The sequence below is a fragment of the Micropterus salmoides genome, unplaced genomic scaffold (genome assembly GCF_014851395.1).
Source record: "Micropterus salmoides isolate LMB-PRFRI ecotype aquatic unplaced genomic scaffold, ASM1485139v1 Ms_hic_scaffold_19, whole genome shotgun sequence".
NCBI lineage: Eukaryota > Metazoa > Chordata > Actinopteri > Centrarchiformes > Centrarchidae > Micropterus > Micropterus salmoides.
In genome coordinates, this window is record NW_024041039.1 from 24,124,332 (window position 1) to 24,131,112 (window position 6,781).

Genomic DNA, 6,781 nt, shown 5'->3' on the forward strand with positions numbered 1-6,781 from the left:
AGCAAACCATTTTCCAACACACGGGGGAGTGTTGCAGACAGGTGAATATGTTTTACTATCATCCAAACAGCCACTACTTCTCTGGTTATTTCCACGCACTATTAAAATAAACTCGAAGACACTTGAAACTTGCTCAGCCTTGGACCACACTTTATGTTTGTCACTGACTTATATACCATGTTCTGGTGCTGGTGGGAAGCTCCCGCATCTGGGACATGACGGGTGGCTGCAGGACAGCATTTTATTCATGAGTTATGCTACAGAAAATAGGAAACAGAAGGTAATTATTAAAGCAATTAAAATTGTGTGTGTGAATTTGCCTTGGAATAATAATGGTGCTGTTCAGCAGCCAGGTGTTGTTTCATTATTGTTATAGCTGATTGCAGAACAATGACTTAAATGCATGCAATTGTGTAATAGCTTAAGAATAGACCCAAACATATGAATAGAAATAACTACAATACACACAGCTCTAATTTGTTTGAATACAAAGAACTTTACCCTCTAATTTAGCTAATTCACATCATTCTTACTTTAGCAAGCAGAGGCTGAGTGACAGCTGATCATGAACTATTACTAAAATCACATTGAGTTCTGCTTTTTAGGCCTCAGCAATATGTCAGTGCAACACACCTTGCTGTTACCTTGTCCAGCATTCATACCATATGAGAAAGACAGCAGATTCAAGCTCCCAGGTTGATACTATTTGAATTCAATATCAGGTGGTAAAAAATCTTCTTCTCATACATAACATTCATGAGACTATGAAAAATGCAAGTTATGAACTAATTTAATTCACTAAGTCATAATGTGCTTAACTTTTGAAGAAGTGGAGAGAATATGCATATATGTTTTCAGATTTCTTCTAACTTGAAAAATGTGTTTATGATGAACCCTCATTTCTGCCATTTTTCAAAACTGGTGTCGCCACCAACAAAATACCTGCAGTCTGGGGTGTCTTCCACATTTCTTGTCATATCTTTATTGTCAAGCCATTAATAAAAAAATACATAAAAGGTAATAATTAAAAAAAATCTTTAGGTCACACTTGTTGCTGCAACATGTAGGCATTTGACTGTTTTCAATACTGATAAATGTTAAATATATTTGATCAACTCAAGCGCTTTCATGTTCATGTAAATCTTTTCTACATTTGGCTTAAGTTGGATTTCCTTGGATTTTTGGATTTTACAGAAATTGTGGGAAGTTAACAGTTTGCTGTGGGTGTGTCTTATGAATGTGGCCAGAAGTGAGCTGTGTTGTGGCTTTTGTCAGTCTGAACAATACCAATAAAGGTAATCAGTAGACACAGCTAAACACTCAGCAGATAAAACCCAAGCAAGGTACAATATAAATGTTATTGTCATAATACAAACAGGGATGTAAAATGATATGTTTCTAGTTCCCTCCTGTTACAAAGCAGACAATAAGATTTGCCTTTTCACATTATTGGCACCGTCTGATGGAAATAACAGTGCCAAGAAGCGGCTGGTGTGCAAAAAAAGAAAAAGAAAAGAAGAGTTCAAGCAAAGAAGTCAACAGAAAATGTCCTCAAACGAGTTCACTTGATAATAACCCTCCCATATGACACAAACACAGCCGTGACAAACGCTGCGAGTTACTTCCAAATGAACAGAGGAGGTGGCGTGAGCGAAGGGGAGGAAGCCTGCGAGGAGAACACAGCACGGAAAAAGGAGGCACACAAACAAAAGGGAGGAAAGGGGAAGACAATGCCACATTCCCCTCTTCCCTCCATTATCTCCTTTCTCCCATCCCCCTCTCACCCTTAACGAGGGATAGTTTTCTCCTCGTCTCTCATCTCTCTCTTCCCCTCCAGTTCCTCACCGTCTCCGGGGACCAAACACACCCCTGACAGGTTGCCATGGAAACGCCTCACACACGCTCTTTCTCTCTCTCTATCTTGCAGCGGTAACGCCTGTATCCTCTCTCTCTCCTCCATTAGCATCCCTCTTGCTTGGAGACAGCAGGGGCGGCAGTTTGATGTACAGCAAAGTCCCCTTTGCCTGAATTCATTCGTCACAAAGGAAAACTTGTAAAAACCCACTTTTATATTCTGGATTTATGGGCGCGAGATGTAAGAATTTGGTCAGTGTGATAAATTATTTGACATACCTCCCCAAACTGTTGTTCCTGAACGCTCCTATTTTTAGATATGGATAACAATTGCATTTCTGGCCACTTCCCCCTGAACTTTGCTCTCCATTATACAGATAAGAACAAGCAGATTCAATTTGCACACAATTACCATGGCCATGCCGTACTCAATTAATGCCCATGGAAGTAAGACAGGAGACAGTAACTGAGTCCCTTAGCTGGAGCATAACTCATTTATAATTCAGTCCTATTTCTCATACTTAAGCTCAGGATAGAAGTGTGGAAAGTGAGGCTTTTTTTTTTTTGTTGCACGCACTCATCCACATGAAAGGATATATCTACACTATACCTCACCCCCGCAGGCTTTTAGAGATCCTGGTCCACTCTGGGGGGTTACAAAAAAAGGACTGTGTTCCTCTGCTGCAGGGCCACTTTGACTCACAGCAGAGCACCAGCCGGCAACTTCATACTGTGCATGTGTCATCCCCGCTGTGCAGCTCGGGGAGGGTTTCATCCACCTTGTGAGGTGTATGTGTTGGTGTCATCATGTCATCCAGAGCACAGATGCAATCTCTTTGCTGCATCTATCTTCAGTGAAAAAAATTAAATAAATAAATAAACTACAGTCACATCCACGGCCAACACCAAAACATTCACCCAGGCCAAATGTGACACTTAAAAAAAAAAAAAAAATTTAACATCACCTAATTGATCTAGATTTTCATCCCACAATGCAGAGGGGGTGGGTTGGGGGGTGTCGTCATCCACCCAAAACTCACACAGTGAATGCACCGCATTTTCTTTCCCCCAACACCTACCTCACTCCCAAACTGAGGCAGAGCTTCTTTTTTTTTAATCTCCATTCATCACCACAGACGTCATGGGGACCTCATCAGTTGTCTTATTTATGTATCTACTGAATTACTTTCATCCTCCCCAAATCCTCACACCTCGTGTCCAGATATGGACTACGCCTATAGTCTGCTGATGAAACCAAGTGTCAATATTTTTTTTTTCCTGCGAGTTAACAGTCAGTTAATAGTTTTTCTTAATCATTTTCTTTAATCTCGGCAACAGATTGGAGCCCCCCGGAGCTCCAAACTGGAGTGTTAAAGCTGCTCAATGCTCAATGAGGTGTCATGAGTCTTACCTTTTACCTGCTCCTCCACATGCCAAAATCCACCTTCACGTTTTACATCACTGATTGGGGAGTCCGACGCACACACTCTGACTGACACACACTCACACAGTTGCACACGCTGTGGATGCAATCCTCTCACTGAGTGGGTCTCCCTCCACTCTGTCTTCCATGGAAAACTACCTTTATAAAAAAAAGAAATCCGTTTTTTCCCCTCTCTTTTTTTATTGTTTTTTTAAAAATCTGGTTTTCTCTCCAGTAACCAGGCAGCTCATCCTTCCTGGCGGCGGCTCCAGGTTTAACGAGGCAACGGCACCGCGCTGGGTGACGGTGGGTAGAGAGAGGTAGAGAGACGGAGAGAGAGAGAGAGAGAGAGAGAGAGAGAGAGAGAGAGACGCGTCAAGCCAGCAGCTGCAGCTACAGCGAGGCTGATGTGCTGTAGACTTCAGAGTAAAAGCCCGACAAAAAAAAAATAAAAATAAGCCCTAACCCTTAGCGCCATTGGACCTTATAGGCCTATCAGAATAAATATGTAGGCAAGCGACACATTTTTTTGTGCCATGAGTTCCACACAAGACATTTCTCAATTTAATAGATCATTTTTAAAGTCGTGACAGTCCCAGTTTGTCATAGTAGCCTACCATTTAGTTTTGTGTGAAACAGCTCAGTGAACAAAGCTACAGCTCTCCACTGCACAATAGGCTATAGCCTATCGCTAACACCAATTGTGGTCGTCCCTTGTAGCGTGATCTTCACTGTTATACCTGTTTTATACAAGCGGCCAATGTGGAAGTGCCTTAAACCTGCATTCTTTCTAATGGCCAGCAGGAGGCGATTCCACTGGTTGCAAAAACAAGTCCGACTGCATTGGAGTCTATAGCAAAATAACCCTACTTCCCATTTGATGTATTACCTCAATAAACACTTTTCTGATGAGTTTATGGTCTCAATTACTAGTTTCAATTCTTCTTTAAAGCATGATGTTCATTTGGTAAATTAGGGTCTCATTTAGAGGAAAATAGACGATAAACAGGGTATGCTTTAGGCCCTGGCTATCTTGTGATTGACAAGTCACTACCATAGCGACCCGTCAATCAGGATAAAGGCGACTTATATCCTCTGCACTCTGTGGGCTACATTTAAGCAGCGCCATTGAAAAAGCTTATTAGGAGTCGGCTGTTCAGTTTTCCTGTAGTAGCCTACATTTTGTTTTAAGCCTGCTTTTCACAAGCAAAAATTAGCATCCCAGGTAATATCACAGTTAACGTGAATTCCCCCCCAGCTGGAATTCCAGACCAGAAGATCAGTCTAGCTAACGCCACCCTCTTGTCCAAATATGATCACGTCCGGTCACATCTGGTTCCAAAAAACCAAGATGGCGACAGACAAAATACTGAACTCGAGGCCTTTGAAAATTGATCGGATTCTCTATGCCATTTCTGGAACTGACTTCCTGCCCAATTCATCTAATCTGTGTTGCTTGACGCGGCTTCTGTCAAAAATACGCTGGCTGCATATTCTCTGAAGTGGAGCAGGCGCTTCTGAGATGCACTGCAGCGCTTCTGGTGTGAGAACAAGCAATAACTAGAGTGAGTCCGGGCTCATGTAAACTCCCATTGCTTGTGTGGCTGCATCCCAGTACAAGACACACAGGCATCGTAGCTTCAGCGGCTTGAGTTTTTGGAGAGAGAAAGCCATGATGCCATTTACGCAACTCCTGGGTGTGTAGTCTAATTAAGTATGAATTTTCACAGTCTCAGTTTTACAATAAACCGTTCATGACTTGCAGAATTATATTTCAATTTAATAATGTGCAATTCATGGTATAATTCAAACGGGATAAAAAAAAAATGATGTCCCTTGTTGTTCACTGCTGTACATAGCTTTTCTGAAATCAGGTCCCATTGGGATCCACCGGGAGGGGAGGGCCTCTTTATACACGTAAAAACATAAAAATAATGAAAGACAAGGTGGCTGACGTCACTTGTATGCACTGCAAATGTTAGCATAGAGGATCACAGGAAAAAACCTGCAGGACACTGGTTATCCAGTGACCTTGTTCCTGCCATTGTTATACGGAGGAGGGAAATGAAGGAATAAACCGAAGAAATGGCTTCATATGTAAACACATAATATAAAAAAAATTATAAATCCAATGCACAGACAAATATTAATGAAATTTGTCACATCAGGATAAAATGTTTCTCAGCAGTTTAATTTCAGGAGGATATATACAGTATATATACACACACACACACATTATACTTTTCTTTCACCTTTCATGAACAAAAGTAGCCCAATCAGACAGATAGCCTCTAACTGCAAATGGTGAACACCTGCTGGTGGTAGATAAGAGTAAAAGACTGGCAAAAGATGATCAGCTGGGGGCCAACTGTATATGTCTTCATTAGTGCATTGAGTTCCTAGTAACCAAATCTGGCTGGATTCAAACTATATTTAGTCTAATCCTGCCCTGGTAATCGTGCCCTGGTAATCGTGCCCTGGTATGATCTTGTTCTATTGCTGCTTGTCTGGGTCTCTTTGTCAATATGTCTAAAACCCAAGTGGACCCCAGCACCGTCAGCTCTGATCACACGATACATAATGCCCTACATAATGTGAATTACACTGCAAACTTACTGGATTTTGATACTCAAGAGGTGTACTTTCTTTGTATTATGAGTGTTTCTGTTACACCGAGTATGACAATCTTTATGCAAAAAATCACTACGTCTAGGACTCTAAACCTCTTGTGTCAATACATGCCATACATTTAGAATAATGAGATGCACAAGGGGGGAAAAAGACCTGGCAGTGAGGATGAACACTCATTATTGTCTGTCTGTCTGTTTGTGTGTGTGTGTGTGTGTGTGTGTGTCTGTAATCTGATCAAAATGTCACATTAACATCAACTTAAAGGCTTCTCATAGACAACCGGCACTGATCAATTCTCCAGTCAGTTTCTGATGAAACAAATGAATCCTTATATCAGAGGTGGACAACAGTGACTTCAAGATAAGCTTATCTGGGTTTTAAGAACAGGTCGATAACTGGCTCATAGATCACTCAAACCCTGATCAAGTCTTTCCTACTAGAAGCAGATTTCACACAAGAGCAGCAACCCTGTCCCCTTAAACTGTTTTTACAACTAGCGTGTCCGGGGAAAACGTATTAAACACGCATTATATAAAATATGAAGCACTTTAAAGCATTTCATGTTTTATTTTGAAAGTTTTTGTAGGAAGTCCAATTTCATATTCTGGCTTGTTTGCCTCTGGGATGGTGGGAATACAGTCTTCCAAGTTAATCAGTCTGCTATTGCAAGTGAGCAGCAGCTCACAGCATGGGGCAAAAAGAGAGGAGCGCCTGTGGGATCCTTTTTATTTCTACCTCTGCTTCACCTTTTTTTATTTCTTCTTTCTTTGTCATTCTGCACTTTGTGGTTTTTAATCTGAGATAAGCTTTCATCCATTCTTTTCCACCCTTTATCCTTGTTACTCATACACAACACACTTCCCCTTATCTTTC

The 6,781-nt window shown here is 41.3% G+C and overlaps 1 protein-coding gene across 1 annotated transcript in view; it reads right to left on the reverse strand.

Annotated features, from left to right (window-relative positions):
• Positions 1-3,549, reverse strand: part of lingo2b (leucine rich repeat and Ig domain containing 2b) — a 37,698-nt gene extending 34,149 nt beyond the window's left edge. Inside the window, exon 1 of the mRNA XM_038728006.1 lies at positions 3,266-3,549. The gene's annotated coding sequence lies outside the window, so the exon portion shown is untranslated. The remainder of the gene's footprint in view (positions 1-3,265) is intronic.
• Between the last annotated feature and the right edge of the window lie 3,232 nt (positions 3,550-6,781).